Here is a 14,075-nt window from a genome sequence, read left to right on the forward strand (position 1 = left end):
TTGAGGGCATTTGGGGTTGGAGTTTCCTAGAGCTCTCTGCCCATGTCTCTGCTGCCTGGAGCTATCCCTGCCGGGAAATGTTTCTCTGCCCTCCAGTTTTTCCCTGTCAGGGATCACAGACCCCATCACCCACTCCTGTCTGCTCAGCTCTGACCTGAAGAAACCTCCCAGTTGCAGGCACTCTCTAGAGGTACTCCCCGCTTGCAGGCAGTAAGGAGCAGGTCAGAGAAACCCTGCTGAGGCCAGCAAAGGTGATGCTGGTGCTCTCTGGAGGTAGAGTGGATGGACGCAGTTTCCTTGGCTCCTGCCAGACCTACTGATCTCTCAGAGTGGCAGCTCAGGACTCTCAGGCTCCCTCGCCAAACGCAGCAGCGCCTTTTCCCCTTTTCCTGAAACAGCAGGAAACTGGAAGCACAGCCTCAGGAAAGCTCTTTACCTGTAAGGTATCCCCTGCCTTGCTCTTCCTCTGCAAAAGCCCCCTCTGAAATGCCCTGGGCAGCTCTGGCTGCACACCCTGCCTTCACCCCTTCCCCCTTGTCTAACATGAGCCCCTGGGCTGGGAGGCCTCCTGACAGACCCTGGAGGCTATGAACGCTTTCGGAGACCCTTCCCGCAATGGCAGCTGCATTGCCCTGCACCAAGAGACTTCCCGTGTCAAGGGCTGGAAAGGTTTCTTCCCTTGCAGCTCTCCTCTCTCCTCCCACTCCAGCCTGCCTTTAATCTCGCTCTGCCCTACTCCTTTGCCCAGAGCCCTGCTGCGCTTGGCAGAGGAGTTGCTCCTTGGCAGAGCTGTCTCTCTGCACTGCTGCCTGCTTGCCAGGAGCTCCCTCCACCCCAGGAGCCTGTCTCAGCCCCGGAGGAGGGCACCTGCCCAAGACGTCACTTCCTCTGCCCCCCACCCCACTCGGTGCTCCCTCCAGGTGTCCCTGGGGCTCTCCAGGAACCTGCTTGGGAAGAGACTGAAGGAATCACCGATGTTGCCTCTCTCACCTCTGCAGAGACATTTCTTTGCAGCAGTGGCCTTTCTCCTCTCCCAGACACAGTTAGGTCTGAGAATCCCCCTTCTCCTTGGCCCATCATGAGGCAGGACACCTGGACACTGCCAGGGAGGCATCTCCTTTAGCCATGCTGAGGGAAGGCAATCAGCTGAGTCAATGGAGGCATCTCATGCTGGATTTGTAGTGCTGGGGCTGGAAGGGACCTCAGCTCCCTCCCCTGCAGCCACAAACCCCCAGGAGGTGGGATTCCCCTTGCTTCTGTCATGGCGCCTGTTACAAATACGCACCTGCACTCCTTTTCTATGGTCCCATGGTCATCCCCCTGTCACTCCAGAAATATAGATGGGTTCTGCCCCTTTATAGCTTGATGGCAGTAGGGTACACTGTGTACCGGTGTGCATTAGAGCCTTATCATCCTGCGGGTCTCCTGTTCCAGGCCATCGCATCCACACCGTCCAGTAAACCCGGTTGCCCCTTTCAACCACCTGGCTGCAGGCAGGGTCCCCTCTAATCCTGGTCATAGCATTCATAGAATCATAGAATCATAGAATGGTTTGGGTGTGAAGGGACCTTTAGTGGTCATCTAAACCCCCCTGCAATGAGCAGGGACTTCTACAACTAGATCAGGTTGCTCAGAGCGCCATCTAGCCTGTCCTTGAATGTTTCCAAGGATGGAGCATCTACCACCTCTCTGGGCAACCCGTTCCAGTGTTTCACTCCCCTCATTGGGAAAAATTTTTCCTTGTGTTCAATCTAAATCTACCCTCCTACAGCAGCCTTCTCTTCTCCAGGCTGAACACCCCCAGCTCTTTCAGCCTTTCCTCATAGCAGAGGTGTTCCATCCCTCGGATCATTTTTGTGGCCCTCCTCTGGACCCGCTCCAACAGGTCCATGTCCTTCCTCTGTACTGAGGACTCCAGAGCTGGACGCAGTACTCCATGTAGGGTCTCACCAGAGCAGAGTAGAGGGGCAGAATGCCCTCCCTCGACCTGCTGGCCACGCTTCTTTTCATGCAGCCCAGGATACAGTTGGCTTTCTGGGCTGTGAGAGCACATTGCCCGCTCATGTCCAGCTTTTCATCTACCAGTGTCCCCAAGTCTTTCTCCTCAGGGCTGCTCTCCATCCCTTCATCCCCCAGCCTGTATTGACACCAGGGGTTGCCCTGACCCAGGTGCAGCACCTTGCACTTGGCCTTGTTGAACCTCACGAGGTTCACATGGGCCCCCTTCTGAAGCTTGTCCAGGTCCCTCTGGATGGCATCCTGTCCCTTGGGAGTGTCACCTGCCCACTCAGCTTGGTGGCATCTCAAAACTTGCACTCAGTTGCACTATTCATGTCCTTGATAAAGATATTCAACAGTACTGGTCCCAGCATGGACCCCTGAGGGACACCACTCGTGCGTTGGGTATCTCCAGGGGTGGTCTCCACTCTAAGGTGGGCTTTGACTAGATGATCTCCAGCACCTACAACCTCTCTTCTTCCTCTTGGATTTGACCTTGAAGCTATTGCAGGATTTCTGATGTCTCCACTGGAGTGGTTGTCTTCTCAGTCAACACCCAAGGTTGAGCTTGAGACCTTCTAAAGATCTAATGGCCACCCGGCACCAGCTGAGGAGGACAAGCCTTGAGCCCACCCAAGCTCAGGTGAAGGCCTGGGCAGAGGCTTCCCTCCAAGGAAGGCTGGATGAGGTGAGGGGGAGTCTCAGCCAAGGGCTGAAGGCGCTGGGAGAGGTGGGGCTGGCCCACAGCAAGGTGAAGGTCAAGAAGCGGGGCTGCAACTGGGGCCAGAGGACACATGGAGCATGGCATAGTGGAGGGAAGGGAGGGAGGGGTATGGACAATGGACGCATTTAGGGGTGCCAAGGTTGCACTTAGGGGTCCAGGGGGGCCCTTAGGGATCTGGGGGGCAGTTAGGGGTCTGTACAGGGATGAGACCCAGTCTATAAGGTTAAAGAGATCCAGTTTGTACAGGGACAGGGCCCAGTCTCTACTGGGATGGGGCCAGGGGATCCATTTTGTACTAGGATGTGCCCAGTCTGTAATGGAAAAGGATAAAAGGATGCAGTTTGTCCTGGGACAGGGCTCAGTCTGAGCTGGGCAATGTTAAAGGGATCGAGTTTGTAATGGGATGAGGCCCAGTCTGTGCTGGGAAGGGGACCAAGGGCTCCATTTTATACTGGGACAGGGCAAAGTCTGTGCTGGGAGGCATTAAATGGATCCAGTTTGTACTGGAAGGGGGCTCAGTCTGTACTGGGAGGGGTTAAAAGGAACCAGTTTGTACTGGAACAGGGCCCAGTCTGTACTGGCAAGTATTAAATGTGTCCAGTCTGCACTGGAAAAGGCCCCATTCTGTACTGGGAGGTGTTTGAAGGATCCACTTTGTCCTGGGAGGGGGCCCAGTCTGTACTGGGAGAGGTAAAGGGATCAGGTTTGTACTGGGACGGGGCCCAGTCTGTACTGGGAGGGGGTCAGGGGATGCAGTTTATAATGTGACAGGGCCCAGTCTGTACTGGGAGGGGTTAAAGGGAACCATTTTGGACTCGGATGGGGTCCATTCTGTACTATGAGGGGTTAACAGGATCCAGTTTATAATGTGACAGGGCCCAGTCTGTACTGGGAGTGGTTAAATGGACGCAGTTTCTGCTTGGAGGGGGGTCAGTCTGTACTGAGAGGGGTTAAAGGCTTCCAGTTTGTACCGGGACTGGTCCCAGTCCAAACTGGAAGGAGTTCAGAAGAAGAAATCTAGGTAATAGCTGAAAAAGTCTTCATTTCCAGCTTTTCATGACTTTTTAAGAAATTTTGCTGATCCCTGAGGGATGCTGCTAGTATCTGGCTCCTCGGAGGACTTTGTACCACTGACAGGTTTGTTCCTGATCATCCAGCCAACTTCCCACCCACCGCATCATCCACTTCTTCAGTCCAGATGTCAACAATCCGCTCTAGGGAGACCACGGGAAACCACATCCAAAGAGTTGCAAAAGTCTAGGTACACAGCATGCCCTTCTTTCCCCTCCCACATGGGTTCAGCAATCCTTTTCTTGTCCTTCAAGTGATGGAGATAGCTGCAAGAGCATTTGCCCTGCCACCTTCCCAGGGACTGAGGTGAAGCTGACCAACCTGTAACACTCCCAATCCTCCTTCTTGCCCTTCTTGAGGATGCGTTTGATATTTGCCTTTTCTGAGGACCTTGCAGCCTCCCTGATCTCTCTGCCCCTTCCAAGATGTTTGCGAGAGGTCTCCTGATGACACTGGCCAGCTCCACCGGCCAGCTCCACCGGCACCTCTCTGCTCCTTCCCACACCAAAAGCCTTCTTCATATCCCACCCTTCCAGGGGAGTGCCCAGGACACAGCACACGCCAGCCTAGGTCCTCTGGGCTGGCTCAGAAGAGAGCCAGAAGTGATTTCTTCCTGCAGGCCCACAGCTCCAATGGGGTCTCTGTGCAGCTCACAGCTTCCCTGAGCATTTTTCTCAGTGTCCCCCAACCTTTCTAGTCCACAGGCTGTAGATGAAGGGATTGAACAGGGATGTGAGGATGGTGGAGAAAAAGGGTTTTGTCAAACTGTCTCAGGAGGGCTGTTCTGGGCATCACACCCCCAAGGATGAGGGTGTCATAGAAAAGAGTGGCACTAGTGAGGTGGGAGGAGCAGGTGGAGAAGGCTTTCTGCCTGCCCACGCTGGATGGGAGAGCTGCCCTAGGGAGGCATCTCTGATGCGCACCGGATGACCATGTGAACAGGAAGGGGAGGATGGGATCTAAAAAGCAGGTTATGACAGAAAAGAGCACGAGTGTCACAGTGTCATTGCGTGAGAGCTCCAGCAATGGGGTGAAGTCACAGAAGAAGTGGTCCACTCCACTGGGGCCACACAACTGTATCTGGGACACGACTGAAATTATGACTGTAGATGACAGAAATGCCCCTAGCGAAGGGGCAGCTGCCCTCTGGAGACAGACCTGCCGGTTCATGAGTCTTGTAGAGAGCAGGGCGTGGCACACAGCCCAGTACTGATCGTAGGGTGTGATCACGGGTAGTAAAAACTCAGTACATGCAAAAGGTGCAGGAAACAATACCAACACCGTGATGAGCAGATATGGTGCTGTCCCCAGTCACACAGCTGGCCATCAGCTGGGGCAGGGTGGTGGGACTCTAGAAGATCTCCAGGGAAGACAAATGGCCCAAGAAGAAGCCCATGGGGGTGTGCGGATGCTGGTTTGCCACCACGTGCATGATGATGAGGGTTTTCTCAAGCACAAACACTATGCAGGTCATGAGAGAGAGGGAAGAGATTTTCCTAAGGGCTGGGAACGTTCCCCATTCCGTAGGTATGGGGGACTGCATGATGGCCCCATCGCCCTTTCTCCACCTATGAGGAAGAATATTTGGTTCAGTTTTAGTTTAGTTTTATCCTTGGACTCCCCGGCAAGGGTCATCTCTAGGGAAGCTGTGGGTTTCCTAAAGTCTATTTCTAAATTCCTCCCTCTCAAGTGAGCCTCTGCATCTGCCTCTCCTCTCTGCTTCTACTAACTATGGAGCTTCCTCAGGAGTTTCCACTTCACCCAAGCTGGTCTCATCAGCTATTGACTCACCACTGCTCTTTGTGGGCAATTCTGGCTTTAAAGACCATCTGTACTGAGTTGTGCTGCCCCTCACTGCTGCCCATGGGATCCCCCACTGAAAGCCCCCTGAACAGGCCAAAGTCTTCCCCTCTGAGGTCTGACACCTGCACTCTGCTCCTCTCCTTCCTCAGGCTGCTCAAGAGTTGCACCCCCCTATTTCATGGTCACTACAGCCAAGGATGACACTGGTTTTCACGTCCCTCACCAGCTCTTCATGGTTTGCAAGGACCTGAGCCAGGTGAGCATCGTCTATGTTGGTCCAGCTGGTGGCTTTCCTAAGAAATTGCTCCAACATCCTCCAGAAACCTATTGGTCTGTTTTCACAGTGCTGTCTTCCCCCTCCAATGAATGTCAGGGTCATTACAGTCCCCAGAAAGAGCCCCAGGTCACTGATCTGGAGACTTCCTTGAGTTGCTTAAGTAAGAGCTTGTCCACCTCCTCCCCTTGATTGCAGGTTCTTCATTTCCCGCCACGATGTTGCCCAAACTGGCCTCTCCTCCGATCCTCACCCACAAGGGCTCACCCAACCTGTTGACCTCCAGATTCATTGGACTCTTTGAAGAGTGTCTCATCAAGAGGGTGAGTAAAGGATGGGGGAGAGGAGAACCAGAAGATGTTGAGAACGTAGGCCCGCAGGTGGAGACCCCAGTGCAACGTGCTTCCAATTCATGCAGTGCCTTGCACCTACTGGATAGAGATGGGCCAGAGCTGGCCTCACTGCAGGGGTGGGGATCAGTCACTTGCACACAAGCACCAAAGGAATCGGAGATGCCGCCTGGGGTGTCTGTCACACACCTGCTCTGAGGGGACGTGGCTTTCCTGCAGGTCCTGTGCTGTCCCTGCCAGCCACAGGCAGTTTTGGTGGAGAGCCTTGGCGTCTCACAGAGCCCTACAGGCCTGTATTTGGCCATTCAGTGAGCAGCTGCCCTCCATTAGGTCGGGCTCCGTGGGGATGTGTGAGACAACTCTTGTTACAGCCAGTGCACAGCTCGTCAATAGAGGTAAAGACGAGAGAAAGAGAGTGACTTCACTCTCCCTCGGGCACAGAACTCCATGTGGTCAGCTGAACACCTCTATGGGCGGCCCTGAACAGCGTGAGTAGGGAGAGGTGGCGATGTCCTAAATGTGGGCATCTGCCGTCATTTCAGCTGGCATCCTCACCGGGCCGCAGGATGATGCCCCCAGATGTTTCCCAGTCTCTCAGTACTGCTCCGTTACCGTGGACTACATCTGGCACCTCAAATGTCACCAGGGGCTTGTGTGTCAACTCCTGGTCTCCATCTCTGACAGTGAGACCACAGAAAAGGAGTGCAGGTGCCTATTTGTAACAGGCGCCATGACTGAAGCAAGGGGAATCCCACCTCCTGGGGGTTTGTGGCAGGCAGGGGAGGGAGCTGAGGTCCCTTCCAGCCCCAGCACTACAAATCCAGCATGAGATGCCTCCATTGACTCAGCTGATTGCCTTCCCTCAGCATGGCTAAAGGAGATGCCTCCCTGGCAGTGTCCAGGTGTCCTGCCTCATGATGGGCCAAGGCAGGGCGATTCTCAGACCTAACTGTGTCTGGGAGAGCAGAAAGGACATTGCTGCAACCAGGTTCCTGGAGAGCCCCAGGGACACCTGGAGGGAGCACCGAGTGGGGTGGGGGGCAGAGGAAGTGACGTCTTGGGCAGGTGCCCTCCTCCGGGGCTGAGACAGGCTCCTGGGGTGGAGGGAGCTCCTGGCAAGCAGGCAGCAGTGCAGAGAGACAGCTCTGCCAAGGAGCAACTCCTCTGCCAAGCGCAGCAGGGCTCTGGGCAAAGGAGTAGGGCAGAGCGAGATTAAAGGCAGGCTGGAGTGGGAGGAGAGAGGAGAGATGCAAGGGAAGAAGCCATTCCAGCCCTTGACATGGGAAGTCTCTTGGTGCAGGGCAATGCAGCTGCCATTGCGGAAAGGGTCTCCGAAAGCGTTCATAGCCTCCAGCCTCCAGGGTCTGTCAGGAGGCCTCCCAGCCCAGGGGCTCATGTTAGACAAGGGGGAAGGGGTGAAGGCAGGGTGTGCAGCCAGAGCTGCGCAGGGCATTTCAGAGGGGACTTTTGCAGAGGAAGAGCAAGGCAGGGGATACCTTACAGGTAAAGAGCTTTCCTGAGGCCATGCTTCCAGTTTCCTGCTGTTTCAGGAAAAGGGGAAAAGGTGCTGCGGCGTTTGGCGAGGGAGCCTGAGAGTCCTGAGCTGCCACTCTGAGAGATCAGTAGGGCTGGCAGGAGCCAAGGAAACTGCGTCCATCCACTCCTCTACCTCCAGAGAGCACCAGCATCACCTTTGCTGGCCTCAGCAGGGTTTCTCTGACCTGCTCCTTACTGCCTGCAAGTGGGGAGTACCTCTAGAGAGTGCCTGCAACTGGGAGGTTTCTTCAGGTCAGAGCTGAGCAGACAGGAGTGAGTGATGGGGTCTGTGATCCCTGACAGGGAAAAACTGGAGGGCAGAGAAACAGTTCCCGGCAGGGATAGCTCCAGGCAGCAGAGACATGGGCAGAGAGCTCTAGGAAACTCCAACCCCAAATGCCCTCAAGGCTGTGTGGTCCAGGGCAGGAGTTGCCTCCTCTGCAGCCAGAGCTCTGGCACAGCAGAGGGGCATCTCTCCTGACACGTGGCCGCTTCCCTCTGCAGGGCAAAGGGGCTGAGAGCGACTGCCCTGGGCTTTTGCTAACTGGGAGGTGCTGTGCTCTGCTGGGTAAGGAGAAGGCTTTCCTGAGTGCCCGGCCGCCTCTCCTCTCCTTGCTTCCCTTAGGAGGAGAGTCACAGAGTTCTTCTTTGTTCCTGCCCCTGCTTGTGCTGCTCTTCTTCCTGCTCGTGGGGTCCCTGGCAGTAACGGTGGTGGTGTGGGGCAAGGGGTGGGGGTGGGGAGTGCCTGCTCTGGCCCTGACCTGGAGGGCGCTGCCCTGGAGGTGTTTCCATGGGACCAAGGTGCCCAAGCCCTCTCTTCATTTTCCAGGCTCCAGACACTGCACTCAGTGCTTGGGCAATGAGGCACTGCTTCCCTTAGCAGACAGCACCTTAAGACACCTGATTATGCTGGGCAGGGAGTCCTGTGGAGCTGTGAGCATCCCTCCAGAAGGGCAGAGCTCTCCTGTAGGACCTAGGAGATGTCTGAGAGCACCCGATCTGCCCAAGCCAATCAGCATCCTTGCCCTGTGCTCTTCATCATACTCTGCAGAGCTGTGCTGGAAAGGAGAGGTGTTTTGAACTCTGCACCTGGAACAGGACCCCTCTGCTCCCAGGACACTCCAGTGTCTTTTCCAGAGCAACGTCTGGGTGCAGTCGTCCTGCAGCTGAGAGCGGTGCAAGCCCAGAGCAGCTGGGCACCAGGCTGATGGACAGAGCAGCCCTCCTGCATGGGAGCACTGATGGAGGTTTGCACTGAGAGCAACGGGGCAATGGGGGAATGTGAACCCTTCCAAGACCATTTCCCAAGTGGGATGGGGGTGTCTGCATACTAAAACACAGTGTACCGACACACGTTTGCTGCGCCTCATCTCCCACCTTCCTCTGGGGAAGAAAGCGTCCTTCTGGGCTTTTTGTCCTCCGCTCTAGTGCAGCTCAGGGAACTCCTCCCCAGGAAGCCTCCCTCCAAACACCCGGGGCTGTTGCTGCCTCCATGGGTCCTTGCTGGAAAGCAGGGCTGACCCTTCCGGAGCCCCTGGGGAGAGGGCACGGCTCTGCACAGCACACTCAACCAGCACAAACCAGAGCTGAAGCCTCGGAGCTGCATAACCATCCCTCGGGAAAGAAAAGCACCCTTAGGTATTGCACAATGAATGAATGAATGAAATTTGGCTCAGAGAAGCTTCTCTGAATTTTTCTCTTTTCTCTCCTTTGGCAGTTTCCATGCCCAGAAGCAGCAGATGTCCAATGGCAGCTCCACAAACAAGTTCCTCCTCCTGGCATTCACAGACACGTGGGAGCTGCAGCTCTTGCACTTCTGGCTCTTCCTAGGCATCTACCTGGCTGCCCTCCTGGGCAACGGCCTCATCATCACTGCCATAGCCTGCGACCACTGCCTCCACACCCCCATGTACTTTTTCCTCCTCAACCTCTCCCTCCTCGACCTGGCCTCCATCTCCACCACTCTCCCCAAAGCCATGGCCAATGCCCTGTGGGACACCATGGCCATCTCCTACTTGGGATGTGCTGCACAAGTCTTTTTTTTCTTTTTCTGTGTTACAGCAGAGTATTGTCTTCTCACAATCATGTCTTATGACCGCTACGTGGCCATCTGCAAACCCCTGCACTACGGGACCCTGCTGGGCAGCAGAGCTTGTGTCCACATGGCAGCAGCTGCCTGGGGCAGTGGGTTTCTCAATGCTCTCCTGCACACTGCCAATACATTTTCCCTACCCCTCTACCAAGGCAATGTCCTGGACCAGTTCTTCTGTGAGATCCCCCACATCCTCAAGCTCTCCTGCTCAGATGCCTACCTCAGGGAAGTGGGGCTTCTTGTGGTTAGTGCCTGTTTAGCCTTTGGGTGTTTTGTTTTCCTTGTGGTGTCCTATGTGCAGATCTTCAGGGCCGTGCTGAGGATCCCCTCTGAGCAGGGACGGCACAAAGCCTTTTCCACGTGCCTCCCTCACCTGGCCGTGGTCTCCCTGTTTCTCAGCACCTCATTTTTTGCCTACCTGAAGCCCCCTCCATCTCATCCCCATCCCTGGATCTGGTGGTGGCAGTGCTCTACTCCGTGGTGCCTCCAGCAGAGAACCCCATCATCTACAGCCTGAGGAACAAGGAGCTGAAGGATGCCCTATGGAAACTGAGTCAACGGACACTGTTTCACTGACAATAACCTGCCTTCCCTTCTCTTCACTTTTCCCAGAGTTTAGCATCTTAGACCCTGCGTCTGCTTTATTCGCTTGTGATAATCCTGCTCATAGATTATTTGCTGGGCTTATGCTAGTTGTCATGAGGTTTCATCCTGTTGTCTCTGACTCTTGCACAGCACTGTGTGATATGTGGCATGCCCAATAGCAGCTCTTCAATAAAACAGAATCTCCCAGGTCCAGAGACTGAAAGCTGGGCTTTTCCTCCAAAGGTATTTCCAAGAAAATGTCCAAGGAATTGGTGATTTAAAGAGTCTGTTCTCCTTGTGTTCTCAATGTTTTCAGAGTTAAGCTCATGGTACTGTTCAGTTCCACTGAACAAAATGCCCTTGATTTAAGAGCTCTCTTGGTGTCCAGTGGCAGGGCAGATGGCCCATGTGCCCCCCATTATCTCCTCAGGTTTCTTCATGTATGACAGGACTGATGGCATATACCAGACTCCCTGGAAATGAATTTGGAGGGGTGAGGAGAGGAGAGGATGGGGACTCCCCATGTGCCCTGGGGTTGGAATGAATGGAGGCTCAGAAGGTGAAACACCCTCAGAGGTGAAGTCCCCCAAAAGCAAAGCACTAAATCAACGTATCCACTAACAAGGACTCTGCAGTGCCACGGGAGTCAGTGGGGACCCAGCAGGAACAGGGAGGTGAGCCTGGAGAGATGCAGGAGCTGCCTGAGGAGGCCCAGGGCCAGGACTGTCATGTTGTCCTGGGGTGTGGGGCTGGTGGGAGCTGAGGAGGGGGCAAACGCAATCAGCATTGGGCATCACCTACAATATGAATTCAGGAGAGCCAGAGAGTGCCTAGCCTCTGTTTCCTCATGCCCTTGAGGTCAGCACCAGCCCTGGGGCTGATGGGGAGCCTGAAACCGCCCTCTCTGCCCCCCAGCAGCTGCTGTGCCCTTCAGAGGGACTGGGGCTGTGGGGTGAGTGCCCAGAGCTCTGCAGCACCCTGCGGTGGGCGCTGCCATGGGACCAGCCCAGACTGGGCTGCTCTGCTGGGCTGGGCTGGGGAGAGGGCAGGGGAGGGGGGACAGCTGGGGAGGGACTGAGCTGGACTGGGCTGGGAAGTGCCCGGGAGAGGAAAGCACCAGTGTAAGAGCTAAGCTGTGTGAGTGTGCAGAGTGGCAGCACCGAGCAGGGTGCTGCCAGTGCAGAGTCAGGCATCATGGTGAAGGAAGCATGGCACCAAAGGTGCAGAAGAGAGGGGCCAGGTCTGTGCCATGTTCCCTGGACATCCTGGGGAAGCTGCCCTGGGAAAACTGTCCTGGATCAGTCCCACACACCAGCTATTTCTATGTCTGACCGTATACCCCAGCCCTGAGCAGGGACCTTTGCAGGATGGTCACCCCCATCTTCCTCTAGGGCTCAGTGATAAGCCTCTCTGTCAGAGTCATTCTTGTGCTGGGAAGCCCTATACTGGATGCAGCAATCCTGATGTGGGGAGGAAATCTGAGGGATTTCGCAAAAACCCAGCTCTCTCAGCCTCTTCATGTCCTTAATGTGCTCCAGGCCCCAACCAGTCTCTCCCAGGCGCAGGACCTGGCCTTTGTCCTTCTTCTGTTTCATGAAGATCCCAACAGGACAGTCCTCCCACCTCTCAGGTTTCCCCTGAAAGGCATCCCTAAGGCACAGGAATGGTCCTCCCAAGTTGAACAATGAAATTGAAAAAAGTGGTGAGGGTTCCCTCCTCTGGGTCATGGATACGGGTGTTAAACTGCACAGGGCTCAGGAGAGTCCCCTGTGCCACCTCACCAAACCCCACTACGTCCCCTGGCCTCCAGGTAGAGTCTGGCCCCTTCACCACTGCTCTCAGCCTCGTCATCCAAGCAGTGTTTTGCCCATCTGTTTGTCTGTCCATCCAGACTGTGATGGCCTAACTTGGGTACAAGAACATTGAGGGAGACCTTGCAAAAGGCTTGCTGAAGTGGAGGTAAATGACATCACCTGTTGTCCCCTCATGCATAAACGAAGCTACTTCATCATGAAGGCAACCAGGCTGGCGAGGCATGATTTACCCTTGGGAAGTCCACGACGATGCTCTTCTCTTTTGGGCGCCCAGGAATGTCACCCAAAAGCACTCATTCAATGGTTTACTCCTCACCAAAGTGAGCTTGTACAGCCTGGGGTTCCCTGGGTTGCACTTTTGGCCTCTTTCAAAGACGGGTGCACCATTTGCTTGTCCTCACTCACAAGAGACCTCTACCAATCCCATGACCTTTCAAAAGGCATATTTGAAAGAAACATTGATCTTCACCTGTAACTTCAGCATCACTCCTCTGCCTGTTACATGGTGTATTTAGTTTCTCTAATCTTTCAAACGGTTTCACCTGTCCTCATACAATGACCATTTCTAATGCCATCTTTGCAGATGCAGACTCTCTAGACAAAGGCCAGTTCCATTAGTCTCTAATTTTCCCCTCCCATTATTCTTTGTTCATTCAGATACCTCTCACCTACCCAGCTGCTGCTTTGAGCTTCAGGGAGTTCAAAGCTTGCCTGTCTTTCAATAGTCTCATTGTCTCTTTAGCTGACACTTTAGTTGTTTTTATATCTATCTTTTTGTACCTATATCTATCTAAAATCTTTCTCATAAGATTATCCCTTGTAGAAAGGCAACCTCCTTAGAGACAGCTTGTACTTAGCCTGTGGTTACACAGCGCGTTTTATTGTTTATGAAAACTGATCATGCTTTGCTTTGCTTGCAAATAGGAAAAATCCTTATGTGGCCTGCGTGCAGCCAGTTGTGATGGATGCACTCGACCTCTTAACCAAACTAGCAGTAGTTTGGTACAGGCTTCAGAAAAGGTAAAGGTGTGAGCCGTAGCCAGGCCATGAACTCTAGTTTCTATCTGTTCTCTGAAAACCCACAAAGGAGCCGAGTGGTACATGATGTGTAGGAGCTTGGAAGACCAATCATGCGACTGACACGGGAATAGTGGGTGGCTATTCCAAGACTCAGTTATCAAGGAACAAAGAAACTGGGGGTACAAGGAGCCTCCTGCATACCTTTCCTATCGCATGTAATTTGAGTGCAAGCCAACCACTTTATCCTATAAATACGACAGCCTCAGTGAGCCGCCTTTGAGCTCTCCCTGCTAGGCAGCGTGGGTGCCTGGCGGTGATCTCCCCTTGAGCTGGGACACCTCTCAAGGTTGCTCCTCGAGGCAGACAGACCTTTTACCAACAACAGATCTTTGGTAAGAGACTGATATCCTGCATAACCTTGTAGCATGGTAACTTTGATTTTGTCTGGGCAACTTTGATTGCATGCTGAATTGACAAATTTTGCCTATATAAGCTCTTAGACATAAATCGTTGTCCAAGTCCGAGACTAAGATTGGACCTAGCCGCACCTAAGCTCCATCAGCAGTTTAGAAAGCAAGGAGGTCTACTCTGAACCTCGTGACTCAACGGGAGGGTCCTCCTTACCCTTTTGTATCCCTGGTCTCTCTGTGAAGCATTTGAACTCGAGTGTAACTCAATTTTCCTTTGTGTGTTTCTTCCATGCAGTAATTAGTAGAGTAAACCTTGTCATCAAACTTATTGAACCTTGAGCAACCACTCTTAAACTTTGTTGAATTCCATCGAATTCATTGAACTCTGTCAAAATTAT

At 53.9% G+C, this 14,075-nt stretch overlaps 1 pseudogene; it reads left to right on the top strand.

Annotated features, from left to right (window-relative positions):
- Nucleotides 1-9,840: 9,840 nt before the first annotated feature.
- Nucleotides 9,841-10,424, top strand: LOC148050361 (olfactory receptor 14J1-like; annotated as a pseudogene).
- Nucleotides 10,425-14,075: the final 3,651 nt, after the last annotated feature.

The sequence above is a fragment of the Nipponia nippon genome, unplaced genomic scaffold, assembly GCF_047370975.1.
Source record: "Nipponia nippon isolate SJK-2023a ecotype South Korea unplaced genomic scaffold, ASM4737097v1 scaffold_89, whole genome shotgun sequence".
NCBI classification, from domain to species: domain Eukaryota; kingdom Metazoa; phylum Chordata; class Aves; order Pelecaniformes; family Threskiornithidae; genus Nipponia; species Nipponia nippon.